This window comes from Ovis canadensis, chromosome 9 (genome assembly GCF_042477335.2).
Source record: "Ovis canadensis isolate MfBH-ARS-UI-01 breed Bighorn chromosome 9, ARS-UI_OviCan_v2, whole genome shotgun sequence".
NCBI lineage: Eukaryota > Metazoa > Chordata > Mammalia > Artiodactyla > Bovidae > Ovis > Ovis canadensis.
This window is the reverse complement of record NC_091253.1, coordinates 97,612,718-97,633,408: the sequence shown is the minus strand read 5'-3', so window position 1 is coordinate 97,633,408 and position 20,691 is coordinate 97,612,718. Positions and strand designations below refer to the sequence as shown.

Here is a 20,691-nt window from a genome sequence, read left to right as displayed (position 1 = left end):
CTGGAAGGACTGATGTTGAACCTGAAACTCCAATACACTGGACACCTGATGCAAAGAGCTGACTCACATGAAAAGACCCTGATGATGGGAAAGGTTGAGGGCAGGAGGAGAAGGGGATGACAGAGGATGAGATGGTTGGATGGCATCACCGACTCAATGGACATGGGTTTGGGTGGACTTCAGGAGTTAGTGATGGACAGGGAGGCCTGGCGTGCTGTAGTTCATGGGGTGGCAAACAGTCAGACACTACTGAGTGACTGAACTGAACTGAACTAAATGGAGAAATAGACATAGAGAATAGACTTATGGACATGGGGAGAGGGGAGGAAAGCATGAGCTGTATGGAGAGAGTACCATGGAAATTTACATTACCATATGTAAAATAGATAGCCAGCGGGAATTTGTCGTATGTTTCAGGAAACTCAATCAGGGGCTCTGTATCAATCTAGCTGGGTGGGATGGGGAGGGAGGTGGGAGGGATGTTCAAAATGGAGGGGATATATGTATACACATGGCTGATTCATGTTGAGGTTTGACAGAAAACAACAAAATTCTGTAAAGCAATTATCCTTCAAAGAAAAACCTTTTTTAAAAAAGCAAAAGAAAAAAAACTTTCAAAATGTCTAGGGAATGAATGAAAAAAAAAAAAGAAATTCTTTATTTACTGATTTATTTTTTGTGGCCTTCCTCTGTGTTCCCACCGCATATTGTGTATTAGCCTATCCGTATCACGAGGCACCGTGATTATTGAGTTACTGCTATCTCTGCTACTCAACTATCATCTTCCTGAAGGAAAGAACAGAGAGTGACTCGGGCATCAGTTCATTCCCAATGTCTAGCTATTATTTCGTAGGTAGCCATCAAAATTTTAAAAATAAAGACATTAATAAAGAAATGAGGAGAATTGTTAGATTCTTAAGAGCAAAGATGTTGTCACAGACTGTTTGTAATCTCTTTAACTTAGCTATAGTGCTTTGCACAACAGTAGTAGTAATAATAACACCACCATCACTTACTATTGCAACACTTACAGCAGCTGCTGAAATTATTCAAGCATTTGCTATGTAACCGTCTTTCTGCTAAATGCCTCACACAACTTACAACTCAGTTTATCAATGTTTGTTCAGCTGACAAACTTTGCTATATGACAGCTCTTACATTGCATAAATTAACAACGCTCTCTGGATTAATTGCCAAAGATCTTGTCACTCTGCACGATGTAAAATTATTTCCATTGTAAACTGAATAAATTCTCACCACGGTGGCTACAAAATGGAAAACAGAAGCAAAATATTTAGTAAGCTTTATTTTCTAGAGATTATTCTTACTCAAGATTAATACGTAGTGGGCAAGATCCTCATCTAATTGTACATATTTGCTACCCACATTAAATCACATTATCAAAAGTTATTACTGGACTACATAGCCATGTTTAGTCACAGTCTAAGAAAAAATTCTAAGGAGATTTAATTGTAGTTTTTAAGTTAAATAAACTGATAGGTTTGTAAGTATTCTTTTCTGTGTACCCTCTTAAATCAAATTATTTTTCAATTGAAGTATAATTCACTGACAATATTATGTTAGCTCCAAGAACAACATAGTGATTCCATAATTCTATACATTGTAAAGTGATCACCATAAGTCTAGTGACTATCTGTCACCATACAAATATAACACTGACTATACTCCCCCTGCTGTACATTTCATCTCTGTTATTTACTTTGTAACTATAAGCTGTACCTCTTAATCCGCCTCACTTATTTCACTCATTCTCCCACCCTCAGGCCATCTGGCAACCACCTCTCTACGCTCTGTGTCCATGACTCTGTTTCTATTTTGTTCTGTTTGCCCGTTCATTGCAGTTTTTAGATTCCACACATGAATGAAACCACACCGTATCTGCCTTCCTCTTTCTGATTTATTCCACTTGGCAAAATATCCATTACATTCATCCATATTGTCACAAACAGCAAGATTTTATTCTTTTTAACGGTTATGTAATGTACTACACCATCTATTACATATGCATGTATATATGTATGTGTGTATATGTATCCTGTGTGTATTCTATGTGTGTGTGTGTGTGTACACATGCTAAAAGTCACGTTAGTTATGTCTGATTCTGCAACCCTAAGGACTGTATCCTGCCAGGCTTCTCTGGCCAAGGTATTCTCCAGGCATGAATACTGGAGTGGGTTGTCATGCATTCCTCCAGGGGATCATCCCCATGCAGGGACTGAACCTGTCTCCTGCGGCCCCGGCATTGCAGGCAGATTACTGACCACTGAGCCAGCAGGGAAGCCCATATGTGTATATGACATCATCCTTACTCATGAGTCTATTGATGAGCACTTAGGCTGCTTTCAAATCTTGGCTATTTTAAATAATACTGCAACCAACATTACGGTGTATGTATCATTTTGAATAAGTGTTTTGCTTTCTTCAGATAAATATGCAGGAGTGAAATGCTGAAATGGTAGAAATATGTGGCAGTTCTAGTTTTAATTTTTTAAAGAGCCTCAAAGCTATTTCCTATGTTGGTTGTAGCAATTTACATTCTTTCCAACAGTATATAGAAGTTCCCTATTCTCTACAACCTCACCAACATCTATTTGTTGCTTTTTGATAACAGATATTCTGATAAATGTGAAGTGATATCTCACTGAGGTTTTGATGATGTTGAACATATTTTCATGTATCAACTAGCTATCTGTATTTCCTCTTCAGAAACATGTCTGTTCAGTTCCTCTGCTCATTTTTAATCAGCTTATTTTGATGTTGAGTTGCATGAGTCAATTTTGGATATTAACCACTTATCAGATACGTCATTTGCAAATATCTTCTCCCATTCAATAGGGTGACTTTTTTTGTGTTTATAGTTTTCTTTGCTATGGAAAAGCTTTTTAACTTGATGTAGTCCCATTTGTTTATTTTTGCTTTTGTTTCCCTTGCACAAGGACATATATCAAATATATATATATATATATATATATATATATATATATATATATACACTGCTGAGACCAATGTTAAAAAAAAAAAAAGAAAACATAATGCCTATGCTTAGGAGTTCCATGTTTTACATGTAAGTCTTTCATCTATTTTGATATTTTTGCTTGTTTGTTTTGCTTTGTTTTGTATATGGTATGATAAAGTAACCCAGTTTAATTATTTTGAATTTAGTTGTCCAGTTTCCCAACAGCATTTATTGAAGAGGCTGCTTTTCCCATTATATATTATTGCTTTTGGGGGTCACAGATAAATTGATCATGGAAGTATGGGCTCATTTCTGGGTTCTTTATTCTGTTTCATTGATCTATATGCATTTGTGTGAGTACCATACTGTTTTGATTAGTGTAGCTTAGTAGAATAGCTTAAAATTAGGAAGTTTGTTACATCTAGGCTTGTTCTTCTTTCTCAAGGTTGTACTGTCTATTTAAAACCTTCTGTGATTACATACAACTTTTAGAATTATTTATCCAAGTTCTATGAAAAATGTCATTGGAATTTTTATAGGTATTGCACTGAACCTGTGGATCGGCTTGGGTGGCATGTCCAGTTTAATAGCATTCATTCTTCCAATCCATGAGCACAGTGTATCTTTTTGTAGGTTTGTGTCAAAACCAATTTCTTTCATCAGTATCTTATAGCTTTCTGAGTAAAAGTCTTTTTACCTCCTCAGTTAGATTTATCCTGTGGTATGTTATTTTTTAATGCAATTTCAAAAGCAAATTGTTAAACTCTCTTTCTGATAGTCTGTTGCTAACGTATAGAAATGGAACATATTTGTGTCTATTAACTCTTAGCACAACTTTCCTGAGTTTATGTATGAGTTCTGATGATTTTTAGTATCTTTAGGATGTTCTGTTTATCGTGCCATGTCATGTGTAGACAGTAACAGTTTTATATTTTTCTTTCCACTTTGGATTCCTGTTAGTTACTTTTCTCGTGTGAGTGCTGTGGCCAGGGCTTCCACTACTATGCTGAATCAAGGTGATCAGAATGGGCATCCATTTCTTGTTTCTTCTCTTAGAGGAAACGTTCTTAGATTTTCACCATTGTTTTCATCTGTGAAAGTGAAGTCGCTCAGTCGTGTCCAACTCTTTGCGACCCCATGGACTGTAGCCTACTAGGATCCTCTCTCCATGGGATTCTCCAGGCAAGAATACTGGAGTGGGTTGCCATTTCCTTCTCCAGGGGAGCTTCCCAACCCAGGGATCAAACCAGGGTTCCCGCATTGCAGGCAGACGCTTTAACCTCGGAGCCACCAGGGAAGCCCTGAAAGTGAGGTCACTCAGTCGTGTCCGACTCTTTGTGACCCTGTGGACTGCAGTCCACCAGGCTCCTCCGTCCACAGGATTCTCCAGGCAAGAACACTGGAGTGGGGTGCCACTGCCTTCTCCAATGCATGAGAGTGAAAAGTGAAAGTGAAGTCACTCAGTCGTGTCTGACTCTTTGCGACCCCGTGGACTGCAGCCCACCAGGCTCCTCCGTCCATGAGATTCTCCAGGCAAGAACACTGGAGGGGGTTGCCATTTCCTTCTCCAGGGTATCTTCTCGACCTAAGGATCAAACCCAGGTCTTCCACATTGCAGGCTTTAACCTCTGAGCCACCAGGAAGTTTTCATCTGTAGGTTTGTCATTTAAGACATTTATTATATTGAGGTACGGTCCCTCTATACCACATTCTTGAATGTTTCTTTAATAAATGGGTGTTTAATTTTATCATAAGCCTTTTCTTCATCTATTGAGATGACCACATAGTTTTATCCTTGAATTTGTTAATGTGAGATGTTTCAGTGATTGATCTCCATATATTGAACCATCCTTGCCTCCTTGGGTAAATTCTATTTGATTGGGGTGTATGATCCTTTTAATGTATTGTTGAATTAAGTTTGCTGATATTTTGTCAAAAATTTTTGCATTTATGTTCTTCATTGATATTGACCAATAGTTATCTTTTTTTTTTTCTTTTGGTGGTGTCTTTCTCTAGCTTTGCTTTCAGCATTCATTGAATTCTTATGAACGAGTTCATTATGGAATTCTGTTCTCTTTGAATGAGTTTTTAAGCATTTCTTCCTCTTAAATTTTTTGAAGTATTTTGAGAAGGCTAGATTTTAATCCTTTTCTAGATGTTTGGTAGAATTCACCAGTAAAGCATTCTGATCCTAAACTTTATTTTTTAACTTCAACTTCATTATTGGTAGTCTGTTCATATTTTCTATTTCTTTGAGATTTCCTCCATAGGATATTGTGCATTTCTAGGATTTTATCCACATCAACCAAGTTGTCAGTTTTGTTGGTGTAGAACTGTTTGTAGCAATCTCTTATGATCCCTTATATTTGTGTGGTTTCTGCTGAAACTTCTCTTTCATTTTTGATTTCATTTATTTAGAGACCTACCTCTCTTTTTCCTTAGACAGACCTGTCAATAGTTTACTAATTTTGTCTATCTTTTCAAAGAAAATAGCTCTTAGTTTCTTTGATCTTGTCTGTGTTTTTTTTTTCAGTTTCTATTTTTATTTATTCCTGCTTGATCTTTATTATTTATTTCCTTCTACTAACTGAGTTTTGTGGTTGTCATTCATCATTTTCTAATTCTTTGGGTATATGGTTATGCTGCTTATGTGAGATTTTTCTGTTTTCTGAGATGGGTTTTTATCACTATAAACTTCCCTCTTAGAAATGCTTGCTTTTTCTGAGTCCCATAGATTTTGGATTGTCATGCTTCCATTTTCACTTCTCTCCAGACAATATCTGAGTTCCATTTTGTTTTTTTTAATTGACGCATTGTTTAGTGTGATATTGTTTAGACTTCAAATGTTTGTGCTTTTTGCTATAGTTGATTTCTAGCCTCACAGCAATGTGTTCAAATAGGTACTTGATGTCATTTCAATCTTCTTGAATGCATTAAGATATATTTCATGGCCTGGCACTTGCTCTATCCTGGAGAATATTCCTGGTGAACTTGGTAAGAATATGTGTTTAGGTGTTTTGGAATAAAATGTTCTCTTTATATCTATTTAGGAGATCAGCCCTGGGTGTTCTTTGGAAGGAATGATGCTAAGCTGAAACTCCAGTACTTTGGCCACCTCATGTGAAGAGGTGACTCATTGGCAAAGACCCTGATGCTGGGAGGGATTGGGGGCAGGAGGAGAAGAGGACGACAGAGGATGAGATGGCTGGATGGCATCACCGACTTGATGGATGTGAATCTGAGTGAACTCCATGAGTCGGTGATGGACAGTGAGGCCTGGCGTGCTGTGACCCATGGGGTCGCAAAGAGTCGGACACGACTGAGCGACTGAACTGAACTGAGTCCAATGTGTCATTTCAAGCCAGAGTTTCTTTATTGGCTTTCTGTGTGGCCTGTCTGTTGAAGTAAGCAGCGTAGTGAGCTCTTCTACTCCCACGTCTTGCCATTAAGTTCCCCATTTATGTTTTCTACTGTCCTCGGTATGTGCTTACGTGCTCCTACCTGGGTATCTTTAGATTTACAGTTCTTATATCTTCCACTTGAATTGCTCTGTTTATCATTATATAATGTTCCTCTTCGTTTCTTGTTACATTCTTTTTTGTAAAATCTATTTTATCTGATATAGATACTACTACTCCAGTTTTCTTATTATTTTCATTTGTGTGGTACATTTTTTCCCCATTCCCTCACTTGTGGTCTGTGTTAGAATTGAAGTGAGTCCCTTATGGATACACATACATATGTGTGTGTGTGTGTGTGTGTGTGTGTGTTTGTGTGTGTATGCTTAGTCAGTCAGTCATGTCCAACTCATGTAACCCCGTGGACTGTAGCCTGCCAGGCTCCTCTGTCCCAGGGGATTCTCCAGGAAAGAATACTGGAATGGGTTGCCATGCCCTCTTCCAGGGGATCTTCCCAACCAGGGATCAAATCAAGGTTTCCCAAAGTGCAGGCAAATTCTTTACCATCTGAGTCACCAGGGAAGCCCTGGTGTGTATATACATACATATATATATATATATATATATATATATATATATACACACACATACATATATATATATATTTGGGTATGTGTGTGTATGTTTGTATATATATCTGAGAAGGAAATGGTAACCTACTCCAGTATTTTTGCCTGGAGAATCCCCTGGACAGAGGAGCCTGGCAGGCTACAGTCAATGGGGCTGCAAAGAGTTGGACACAACTGAGTGACTTCACTTCACTGTGTGTATATATATATATATATACACACATTCAGCAACACTTTTGACTGGAACATTCAGTTCATTTATATTTACAGCAATTATATATTGATATGTATCTACTTTCATTTTGTTAAGCTCTTTCTTGTTTAGCTTTTTCCCTTTGATTTGATGACTCTCTTTAGTGTTATGTGTGGATTCCTTTCTCTCTCTCTTTTTTTTTTTTTTTGTATGTTTGCATGTATTACATGGAGGAGGGCGTGGCAACCCACTCCAGTATTCTCGCCTGGAGAATCCCACAGACAGAGGAGCCTGGCGGGCTACAGTCCATGGGTTGCAAAGAGTCAGACATGACTGAAATGAAAGGGCACACATCACATATTATACAGCTGCACTTTGTGCTTACCATGAATTGCATATGTAACAAGGTGTGCCTCACGTGGTTAAGCATCTTTTTCTAAGTTTGAATTCAAAGCACCAGCCTTTCATTTTTACTCTCTTTTACCACGTTTAATCTTTTAACCATATACTTTACTACTTTTTGTTTGGTTTTGTATATTCCTTAACTACTTATTATGAATGTAGATTATTTCACTTACTTCTTTTAAACTTCCTACTAGTTTACAGGTGATTTTGATCTACTATCTTTCCTGAATATTTGCCTTTAACCATGAGGCTTTCTTTTCTTTTTACAGTTTTCATATTTCTACTGGTCATCTTTTTTCTACCATGAGAAGCCATTTAAAAGCCATAAAAGCCATTTTAGTGGTGCTAAACTGTTTTATTTTCAGTTTGTCTATAAAACTATTAATTGCGTCTTCAAATTTGAGTGATAGCCGGAGTAGATAATTCTTGGTTGTAGGCTTTTCCCTCTTATTACTTTAAATAGACTGTGCCACTCTTTCTGACCTGCAAATTCTCTGCTGAAATGTCAGCTGATTATCTTATGGGAGTTCTCTTGTATGTACCTAGTAGCTTTCCCCTTGTTGCTTTTAAGATTTTCTCTTTGTCTTCAATTTTTTGCCATTTTAGTTATGTCTATAGTATACCTCTTTGAGTTGATCTTGTTTGAAATTTCTGACCTGGATGGCTCTTTCCTTTCCCAAGTTAGGGAAGTTTTCAGCTACTATGTCTTCATATAAGTTTTCTGTTCCTTTTTGCCTCTCTTCTCCTTTTGGGAACTCTATGATGTGAATATTAGTTTCACTTGATATTATACCAGAGATATCTTAAAACATCTTAATATTTTTTTTCTTTTTTCTGTTCCGCATGAGTGATTTCATTACCATGTCTTCCAGCTCACTGATCCATTCCTTTGTAATATCTAATCTGCTTAACTCCTTCAAGTGTGTTTATCTCAGTTATTATGATCATCAGCTATTTTATTCTTTTTTTATATTTTCTAATCCTGTTAAGCTTCTCTGTGTCTTCTCTCTCTTCATTCATTATTTTCATTGAGAATATTTACAATTAGTGGAGAAGGGAATGGCAACCCACTCCAGTGTTCTTGCCAGGAGAATCCCATGGACAGAGGAGCCTGGTGGGCTACAGTCCAAGGGGTCGCAACGAGTTGGACACGACTGAGAGACTAAACAGCAGCTTAAACTCCTTATTCTGGAGCACCTTTATCTCTATTTCCCCTAGCTCTTCTCTGTTCTTATCTTGTTTTGTTTGGAATATAGTCTTCTATTGCCTCATTTTGTCTAATTTTCTGGTTTTATTTCTATGTGTTAGGTTCTTTGTTAATATTTCCTAATCTTGGAAGCGTGGCCATGTGATGGAGATGTCCCACAGGGCCTGAAGCACACTCCTCTCTGTGAGCACGCAGATCAGCAGAGTCCCACAGGGCCTGAAGCACACTCCTCTCTGTGAGCACGCAGGTCAACAGAGCTACACACCCGAGGAGTGCTCCTTATGTGGGGGGCATGGGCCCTTCTGTTGTAGGAAGGACAAAGTGTTATGGCTCATTAGTAAGTGTGACTAACTCCTAACTCAGTTGACTACCAGGCTCTAGTTTATACTGAAGCTGTCAGTGACTGATGGGTACAGCTGGATCCCGGTGCAGCTGGCTGCCTAGTCTGAGGAGTCTTGGGGTTGGTGCTTGTCCACTGGTCGCTGGTGCTGGCTTCTGGCATGACTGGCAGTAAGTGTCCAGGATTGGAGCCAGCCTTTTGTGGGTGCAACTGAGTCCTTGGACACTATTAGTTGAGGCCTGTTCCTCACACTGCTGACTGCTCAATTCAGGGGATCCTGGGATTGGTATCAACTGGTAGGTGGGTTGGTGAACTCCAAATGCTTATAAGCTAAAGGGTGGTGGTGGTTTAGTCATTAAGTTGTGTCTGACTCTTGTGACCCCATGAACCATGCCTGCCAGGCTCCTCTGCCCATGGAATTTTCCAGGCAAGAATACTAGAGTGGGTTGCCATTTCCTTCTCTAGAGGATCTTCCCAACCTAGGAATCAAACCCAGATCTCCTGCATTTCAGGAAGATTCTTTACTGACTTAGCTATGAGGGAAGCCCTCAAAGGCTAAAGGGAGGATTTTAAAATTGCTTGTCAGCGCCCATGTCCTCATGGTGGAATGGGTTCCCCCAGTGGTTGTAGTCTGTATCTCTATCTCCAGCAGGAGTTCCAGTTGTCTCCAACCCCTCAGGGAGACTCCAAGGTCAGCATGTGGCTCCAACCCAGAATCTTTTCAAATCACTGCCTCTATACTAGTTGTTAGAGTGTGTGAGACTTTGTGTGCATTCTTTAAGGGCAGAGTCTGTTTCCTACAGCCCTTTGCCTCTCTCATGTGCAAGGCATGTTTATTCTTAGACTCAGATATTCTGGGGGCTCATATTTCCACTGAAGGACCTGCAGGCTTTGGAGCCCAATGTGGGGCTCCAAATTCCATTGCTCCTTGGTGGAAAACCCCTGCAACTGTGATTTTTCTCCCATTTGGGGATTGCCTATCTGGACGTGTAGGTTTTGACTGTATTGCATCTCCACCCATCATACTCATCTTGCTGTGGTTTCTTCCTTACAGCTTTAGTTGCTGAAAATCTTTTCTTCAGGTTGTTCTCACTGATAGTTGGTCTGTACATAGTTGTAGTTTTGGTGTGCTTATAGAAAAAGGTGAGCTCAGAGTCTTCACACTCTACCATCCTACCCACACCTCTCAAGGGCGTACTTCAAAAGGTTTTGCCTACCTATATTTTTGAAAATTGGATGGCTTCACCATTACTTAGTGGACCACAGCCTTCAAAACTATCTAGTTTTTCCTGTGCAACTATATTTTGAACTCTTAAATGTATAAGCAACATGATAACAATACTTTTACTCAGAATTCCATCATTCCCGCTCATAATTCCACCATTCTAAGACTTGCCTAATAAAGTTTCTCTATAACTTCTATGCCTTATAAACACACATACTTCAAATGCTACAATTCATGATGCATAAAATCTTATGTTTTACTATTTTATTTGTGTTTACATTATAATCATGTCTCATTATTTCATATATTCACCTTAATTGACCCTTAAGTCATTGCATTACATTCCATTGAATGTACTATTAATTGCTACACCATTACCATATTACTGAATAATTTGGGTTGCTTGCAAACTTTTTTTCCTTTTGGCAAGAAAGTTGTAATAAATACTATTGTTCATTTTAGATTTACTTCATTATTTCTGGATGAATTGCCATGTATGGGATTACTAATTTGGAATCTGTGCACATTTTCCTATTTATTTTAAGAAATACTAATGCTGCAGTTTAAACCTGAAATCTTTTTTTTTTCCATCTTACTCATAATTATGTAAACAAACACAATATGATGCATTGAAACTTTAAAGTATCCTAAGAAGCATATTTAGAAGAATGAACAAAACACCCAAGAACCTCCCTCATGAAGATTAAGTGCAGAGAACGCTGAGTTAAAAGTAAAAATGTTATTCATTTAATAAGTATGTATTGGATGCTACCTATGGGCTGCTGCTGCTGCTGCACAGCTTCAGTCATGTCTGACTCTGTGCGAGCCCATAGATGGCAGCCCACCAGGCTCCGCCATCCCTGGGACTCTCCAGGCAAGAACACTGGAGTGGGTTGCCATTTCCTTCTCCAGTGCACGAAAGTGAAAAGTGAAAGTGAAGTCGCTCAGTCGTGTCTGACTCTTCGTGACCCCATGGACTGCAGCCTACCAAGCTCCTCCATCCATGGGATTTTCCAGGCAAGAGTGCTGGACTAGGTTGCCATTGCCTTCTCCCACCTATGGGCTAGGTACTGCTAATTAATTTTAATCTTATGAGTTATGTTACTTTTTATGTGAGGAAAATTATTTTTTGATTATATTATAAATACTTATTAGAAAGGCTACATTTCAGCTCCCTCTCCTGACCCCTGCCTTGCCCCCGTGGTTCAGAACTTTTTTAAAAAATATTGTTAATAGCTGTAATTTTTTCCTCTTGACTTTCATGGAATTTTTCAATAGATTGTCAAATAATTTACAAATAATGTGAGTTTTGGCCTCTACTTTGCTTTCAATATTTATACACGATAAGATTGCCTTGCAAAAGATAAAATAAACAAGAGTTTTAAGAAATTTTGAAGTGCTGACTCAGTGTTTAAATTAGTTCACATAATCTACAAAGTAAACTAATGATCACAACATTGCTAGCTGAAAGTTTAAAAAGGGAATGGAAAGATTAAAGCTTCATTTTTGCTTTACAAAATATGAGTTAAAAAGTGGTATTTTAGTCACAAATGGCAAGTGTGAAGGAAAAAGATGGGAAGAATCACTATTTCATAACTTCTAAAATTAAAACAGCCTACCTTTATGTGCAATATAAACCTTGAACTAAATTTCCGTTAAGGTTAAAGTGATATGAACTTTATGATGAATATGAGCACTTTCCACGTAAAAATCTAAATCTAAAGATATAGATTATGACAAACATGGAACAATAAATATTTACCTTTGATACTGAAATTATTTAGATTACTAATAAATGCAGAATAGGAAGATTCATGTTGTTATGGAGTGAAATGATTTTTCGGATTAGCTCACAATATATTTTCAGAAAATGTTTTTGCATGACTATTACAGAATTGCCCTATTTATACTGAAAATTTATAATAAAATGTACATGATAAAATATATTTTAGTCTCCAAAATATGCACTGTAAGTATATATTAAATGTTCTGTTTTATATTATTAATAAACATAGTTTTACTGAATCTAAACAAGTATCCAAAATGCTTATGGCTACCCCCAAATAAAAGCACCTAAGGAGGAAATTGAAAACTCAAGTGACTGTAAATCTATTCTACTGAATTCTTATATATGCGCCCCAACAGTTAACGTTAAAATGTCTATAAAAATCTAAGTATTTCAAGAGTAAATTTTAAATTTAAATCATAATTAAAATTAATTATTTATCACAATTAAAATTTAAATAATAATTTTAAGTAATAAATGCAGATAATTTAAAAGTCAATACTGACATTAAAATGAAGTATTACACATAATTCCAATTACTGCCTAAAATGTCTACCTAAAACTTTTGAAAGACTATGATTTTGTGCAACAAGGAAATTTTAATTAATTCTCTGCCTATACTATCTTGGCAATTGCTCCCTTTGTTCTTATGTGAATCTAGCCCCAATTACAAAGTAGTATAATATCAGGTAATACTTCCTGGCAGTACAGAATTAAACTCTGACTCAGAGTAATTTTAGATTATCCAATTCTGTGAAATTTCTCTAATTATTTTTTGTTTGTAAAACATTTTCTGGATTCTCTACTAATAGAATATTTTAAATCATTTTACAGAGTAATATAACAATAATGAACTCTTGTTCCTTTCCCTTATATCTTAAGAATTAGAACCATTTTTTTGTGATCTTTAATCAACTAAAAGTTACTTTTTAAAATAATTTCAAATAGCATGAGAATTTGAGTTAATAAGTACAGTAAGTAATTTAGAAGGCTGAGTCTGTCTCTTTATATAATAGCTACCATTTCCTGAGCTTACTACATACGTAGGGTGGAATCTATTAGCCATTGTGGAATGCAAGTTATTTAACAATTATTTATTGTCTACTATGTTCACAGTACTGTTCAACTCAACAACAAATAGAGGAGTAGATATAGTCCTTGCTTGGAGCCTATGACAAGAAACATCTGACTCCAAGTCTATCTCTAATGTCTAGAGATAAGAGTTTAAGTATTCTTCTACAGTGACATAAACAATGACACGCCACCGTGCAATGGGAATGAGTGATACCGTTGAGAGCTGAGAGAGAATTCATCCAACTTTAAAAGATAAATCTATCTGTTGTGCTCAAAAAATGGCACAGAGTTCATATAACTCACAATTAACCTTTCTGTATTTCTATAAATATTGCTTCCTTTCATATATCTGACTCCATGTGGACCTATGTTTGGACAGGACTGGAGATTGGAGATCATATTCTGACTTTTACAAATTGCAGCAGAAATCTAGAAGATGATGTGAATATTTGTTATTTGATAAGGAAAGACCTGCAAAGACAAGAAGGCCTGGCAAGTTCAAGAAACAGCAGGGAGACAAGAGTGTCTGGAACTGAGTGGGTAGAAGTGATCAGAGTATGAAAATGGAGGTGAGATCAGAGATGGAAAGGGAAGTGGAATGCTCAAGGGAGCCTTGTGGGCAACTGAAAGAAATTTGTTTTTCTCCACCAACTCCATTGAGGTATATTGACAAAGAAAAATTATACATATTGAAGGTGTATGACTTAGTGATTTGATATAAGTATACACTGTGAAATGATTACCTAAAGTCTAACTAATAAACATATCTATCACTTCATATAGTTATCAGTTTGAGTGTGTGTGGTAAGAACACTTGAGATCTACTTTCTTAGCTAATTTCAAGTCAATGATGCATTATTAACTGTAGTCACCATGGTAATCCATCTTGTAGCTGAATACATCAGTTATACATCTTATAACTGAAACACGTCTTATAAATGAGTTTTCCCTTTGATAAACATCCCCCATTTCTCCACACCCCCAGCCCCTGGTAACCACCACTCTCCTCTCTGTTACTATAAGCTTAACATTCTTAGAGTCTACATATAAGTGAGATAATGCAATGTTTGCCTTTTGTGTCCTTATTTTACTTGGCATAATGATCTCTAGATTTATCCATGGCGTCACAAATGGCAGGATTTCCTTCTTTTAAGGCTGAATGATATTCTACTGTATATGTGTGTGTGTATATATATATATATGTGCATTTGACTGGACTTGAGCAGTGGAAGGAGAGAAAAATGGGTGGATTTTTAATGTTTTTGAAGGTAAAGCCAACAGGATTTGGCTCTATATTTTAGGATCTATTTACAAAATAAATGGGAAGATGGAACTGCCCTTATTTGGAGTGGAAAAAGAGAAGAAGCACAGGAGTAGGTTCTTGAGGGAAGCACAGTAGCTCAGTTTCAAGTCTGTTAAATTTGGCATCTGAGTGGAGAGGTCAAGTGGGAACGTGAATACACAACCCTCAGGTGCTCCTTCACCTCACTTCTCTGAGCCCAAAGGTCTGTATCTTGGATCTTCCAAAGCTGACCACAGTGATTCTGACAACGGGAGTCTCTTCTTATCCTAGCTCACACCGCTTGTTGGAAAGTGACTGCCTGGACTCCACAGTCATCTCTACTATCTTACTATTCCCAGGCTTAAGCCAATATGCTCCTATGTGTAAAGGGCCATTTTTGCTCTCTGTTTTGTGGGCTTTGATTTAAACAAAGCATTTCTGATTGATAATTACATGTTGCCCCCTTCCCTGATAAGATTTAAGCTTTTTAAGGGAAAAATCATAGTTTCAACTTCTTTAAATTTCAGAAGTTCATTATGTCACTAATACAGAAAAGGCATAATGTATACTTGAAAAACTGACCAAATATTCTGCGTGAATAATGAGATATAGTTATAAAGGTGACGTGAGGAAGGCACAGTTCCAGATTTCAAGAACAATAAGGTTGAAACGAGGAACACTCAACACAGGAAGAAAAATTTAAAAACAAAATAAAATGAATGAAAGGAGCAAATATTGGTTCATGAAGAGATGGTTAGCACAGAATGGGAAACACATTGATATTAAATACCAAGGGATTTGAAGTGACTGAAGAGTCAAAAAGCTCAATTTTGATCACTTGTAAGGAGTTTAGTTACAAATCAATATGGTGGAAATATAATTTATCTCTTTCAGTAAGCATTTCCTCTTTCTTGTATAACATCTTTTACGAAACAAAACTGTCTTGCAAATGAAACTGGCTCATACTCTGTACTTACTAAACTTGGCTGAATGTACTTTTAATGAATGTCAAAATAGTGTTAACAAATCTGTTTCTATGGAAATAGCAAGAAGTATGATTCTTCAGTAGAATTCAGTAGGTGGCTGTAAGAGAAGATGGTCATATTTAACAACAAATCATTTTGTGGTAAATGAACAAGCAAAAATTTGACAAAGTAAAAGGAACCTAATGAATTTTTTTTTTTGATAAATGATGAAATGCTCTCTTTGTCAAAGCTGTGAACTTTGCTTTTCTATATTAACTAGGAAGACACTTCACTGTACTTCCTCAAATGCTTTTCCACGACAGCTTCAGCTTTGCCTCTTAACACCATCCTTTCTAGCTATATTCTAAAGAAGGGACCCTTGCTTGCTCCCCTTGATGTAAACAGCAGGTCAGTAGTCCAATGAACCACTCTTTCTCTTGTTGACTTTTTTATTTTTATTTTTTGAGCTATAAGAAACTGAGTGGCTGGGTATAGTTTTTCTTAGTGTCCTTAGTTTTAGGGATAATATAGTTACCGCTGCGTTTTTCCACATGCAACAAAATGCTGTGTACTGAAACATATCCTCTACAAGGTAGGCTAATTCCAGTTTCCATTCTTCTTCATACCACAACAGACTATTCAATGTTTTTATCTTGTCCAAAGGAACTTTGCCAGTATTCATTTGAACAATCAGATTTTGTAACTTGTCAACCCAATCACAACCACAGTACACTCTTCAGAGAACACTTTTAAAAATTGCCTTCTATAAAGTGGGACAAAGTTACTTTGTTGTTGCTATTTTGCTTCTCTGCCCTTTGGCATTTTGTTTTGATTTCATTTTCTTGTTTTATTTAGGTGTTTTATATTCCCCAAAGATTATGAAGTTGCATGGAAAGATTAACTTTCTCATGCATGAATAAATAATATGTAAAATGATGTTTACAATAATATCCATATACATATAATTTACTTATATTCCATATAGAAAGTATATCCAGGTGAATTTACAATAAATAAATGAATGTTTGTGAGCTCAATGTATATCCAACCTCCTAAGAAGACTGCTACCAGAAGAATTATGCTGAAGCTACATTTATAAAGGGGGTCTCCTTCTGTTAAGAAAACAAAATTAATTGATGATATTATCTTTTACTTATATCTAGATTTTCTTCTTTTTTACTTAAAAATCACACATGCAGAATTGAAGTAGATAATACTCAGGGAGATCCTGGGCAAGGAATAATGAACTAAAAGAATGGAATACTTTCAATAGTGTCATATTGATTGATTACTGTTGTATAAACAAGGTAAAGCTATAGTTTCATTCAACACATATTATACTGAGATTACCTAACATATTTGCTCAAGCACCATGAAGTCCATACAAACCAATCCTTACTCTGAAGTTTATAATCTAGTTAAGAAACACACTACAATGAGAAATAATTAAAGAAAATAGAAATAAAAAAGCATGCAAACTGAATGCAGAGAATAAATATAAAAATCACTAGAAAGAGATTTGGGGTTGATGAATAGTTAGAGGGTCTGGGACATGTGGAAGAGGTTGAGGATGAAAATTTTGGATAAGCAAAGGCTGTAGAGGGGCCCCAGGTAACAAAACTAAAGTGAAATGAGTGTTGCTAAGAGTTGAAGAAACAAAGAGGTTTCCAATTTGCCTAAAGAATGGTAACAAAGAAAAGTAAAAAATTGTTACATTATTAAAAGTGAAATAAAATAGTGGGTGATCTTAAAATGCACTTGAATGGACAGACAATAAGGACAAACTACAAAAGTTAATGGTGAGTATGTCAAAGGGAAATTTAAAAAGCAGGTGTGCCCAGGAGAAACTGACAGAGGATAACTTCAGGTGGGAAGATCAGGGACCTGGAAAATGACGTCACTGTAGAGGAGAAAGTAGTCTAGACCATGTAGGCCCAGAGGGAGAAGCTAAAAGGCCTGCAGCTCTTAACAGACAGAAACAGAATTTGGGGGGCTCAGTCAATGAGGGTGCTCTCCGATTAGCCTTGCAGGGCAGGTGCAAACCTCTGTGTGAAGCATCTCCCCTACACATCCACTTTGAAAACAGAATGTCAGCTCCAAGAAAGCAGGGTCTAGCTTGGCTTTCTTTTTTTGTTGTTGTTATTGCTGTTTGTTTGTTTGTTTGTTTTAACTGCTACACTGCCAGTGCCTAAAACAGTCTCACACAACATAAGTTTCGTAAATATTTCTTAAAAATTTACTACTTTAAAATAGAGCTTAAAGTCTATTTTTCTTTTCAAACTTTCCCTAACTCTTTCAGTTAGCAAAACTTAATGTGGAAAACAGATTTTGGGAATTAAGTAAACCTATAGTCAATTATGGACTACTTACTCTCCTGATTTTCAGTTTTCTGATTTGTAAAAGAGAGAATGCTTTCCATCTTGCTGTGTTATTATAAGGTTTAGAGGTCATTAGGCTTCCCTGGTGGCTCAGCCGGTAAAGAATCTGCCTGCGATGCGGGAGACCTGGGTTTGATCCGTGGGTTGGGAAGATCCCCTGCCGAAGGACATGGCAACCCACTCCTAGTGTTCTTGCCTGGAGGGTTGCCATGGACAGAGGAGCCTGGTGGGCTGCAGTCCATGGGGTCATAAAGAGTTGGACAAGACTGAGCGACTAAGAACACACACAGAGATTATCAACATAAAGTGCCTAGCTTATATTCAGGCACCTGTTAGTTACCCAGTGCACAGAGTTATTAACTAAGAGCAGGTATCACTCAATCATATTCTCTCCCCTTTGATCAAATTTTGGTCTGTTTCTGATTTACATTTATCACTTTGTACTAGAGTTGTGATATCTATCTATCTTCTCTGCCACAGTACATCAATTTTTTAGTATGCCAAGTACCAATTGCTTTAATGTGCCTAGGAAGTGTCTCTCTCAAAATTTGGCATAAGCCATTTCTCAGTCAAGTGTTTTTTATATACTCAGCTAGACTTCGGTACTTTCTCTTCATGCCTTTTCCTCTTGTATCTTTAAAGTACCTAGGTTAATGTTTATCTTCACTCCTGGAGCATGAGCTCCATAAAGTCAGGGGTGTTACCTTCTATTTATAAGTTCTGTGTGTTCAGTCATGTCTAACTCTTTGCAACCCCATGGACTGTAGACCACCAGGCTCTTCTGTCCATGGGGACTCTCCAGGCAAGAGTACTGGGGTGGGTTGCCATGCCCTCCTCCTCCAGGGGATCTTCCCAACCCAGGGATCAAACCCAGGTCTCCCACATGGCAGGCAGATTGTTTTACCAACTGAGCCACCAGGGAAGCCCAAGAATACTGGAGTTGGTAGCCTATCCCTTCTCCAGGGGATCTTCCTGACCCAGGAATCAAAGTAGGGCCTCCTGCATTATAAGCAGATTGTTCACCAGCTGACCTGTCAGGGAAGCCCTGGGTCCCTAGTAAGCTACCCTGGGCTGCATATTCATCATAGGAAATAGGAGATGAGCATGAAAATTATGAACAAGATATCTCCTACAGAATTTATTCTTAGAAATAGAGCAGGGCCTAGTGAAAGAAACTGAATTCAGACAGAGTTTAGAAACTGTCCAGCAGAGAGTTTTGATTAAGAAATCCAAGGTACCATGAGAGTTTAGAGAAGCAGGCCTTATTTTATATATATGTATGTGTATATATGTATATATATATATACTTGCTTTGACATTGAAAATAGTGGCCGCTGCATTTTATTTGAGAGTTGGCCTATGTACTTTCAGCTCATTCCTGATGTCAAGAACCAGCGGTTATTCAAGAGCACTCACTAAGCTCTCACAGTGTGCAGAGCATAAGGTTGGTAAAAATGATCATTAGACATGGAGAGACCCGTCTCTTCTGAGATTGGCAATCTAATTAGACAGATAAGAAGAATGAAATGAATGTACTCAGAGTCAATTTCATATCATATTCTCAGATAAAGTTGACACTTCAGTGATATCACCATGATATCAAGGAATAACACTTGGATGTGGAAATTCTTCCAAAGCAGTGAAATCAGAATCTTTCAGTTGTCATCTGGTATCTTGTAAAATAAGAAAATTATTGCATTTTCTGTTCATTTCAACTAGTTACTGTGGGCTTAGCCACAATGAGTAATGAGTAAGCTTTTTTACTTTACTCCTTGAATCTAAATTTATTATCCTACTTAAATTAAGTAAGAGATATCTAACTGAGCATTGTAGGGCATTTATAAAATTAAAAAATCTATTCATGTGTTTGAACAAAAGCATTGATTTATTTTTTTTTCCTGGAAATTATGATGCTTCTGAGCATCTTACAGCAAATCCAAATCTTAGTTTTAAATAAAGGAAATAAAGTACTTTGCCTATTAAAATTATATGAAATCTATATTTTTAAAGTATGGCCTCTGGTAGATAGGATATTCTGTGTAAGTAGGACAACATTTCATTATTTATTGATTCACACCTACTTAAAAAAAAGAGCACATTATTTTATTTTTAAATGAATGGTATTTGAATTTTAAAATAGCTACATATTACCAATACCATTCATTTAAAAATAAAATAATGTGCTCTTTTTTTTATACTGATGTCAACATAAAACTTACATTTTTCATTAATCTTTCAGAATGATTTGCAAACATTGAGGGAAAAGTATTTTTCAGTATTATACTACAGTCAGTTTTTAGTATAATGTAATTTACTTTGATACATTGCTTTTTAAAGTTATTGCTGGAGAATTCAATGTCACTGAAATGCACATTTAGCAAAATGTAAAATTAGTTTTAGTTTGTAGCATTTAAAAAAATAATGTAAATTAGGTAGCTAAAAATGCCTGACTTAAAAAAAAAACAGCAACATGTATATGTAAAATCAAAATTACCGTCTCAGAGAGGAGATTTAACTTAAATGGCTACTAGTAGACCCTGAGCAAAATGAAATGATCAATACTTCTCTTTAAAAAAGCAGTGTTGTAATCATCAAGTGAAATTATAAGGATCTCATAAAGATGTGCAAACCAAAGATAGAGTAGCAGCAGTGCGCCTGGAAGTGGCTAAGCTCCCAAGCAAATCATCTCTATTAGTTCCTATTCATGATTGAAATTACAGTTTTTTTATCTGTTCATAACATGCAGCATTTTTTAGCCTCACATTTCTAAGCATTTTTGCTTTTGCTGACATAAATGCATTCCACAAATAGAATGGTACGAGAATCTTCTGC

The 20,691-nt window shown here is 36.7% G+C and overlaps 1 protein-coding gene across 2 annotated transcripts in view; it reads right to left on the bottom strand.

Moving 5' to 3' along the window:
• The window catches only part of MMP16 (matrix metallopeptidase 16), a 379,172-nt gene that overhangs the window by 81,958 nt on the left and 276,523 nt on the right, over positions 1-20,691 (bottom strand). The gene's annotated exons all lie outside the window — the stretch shown is intronic.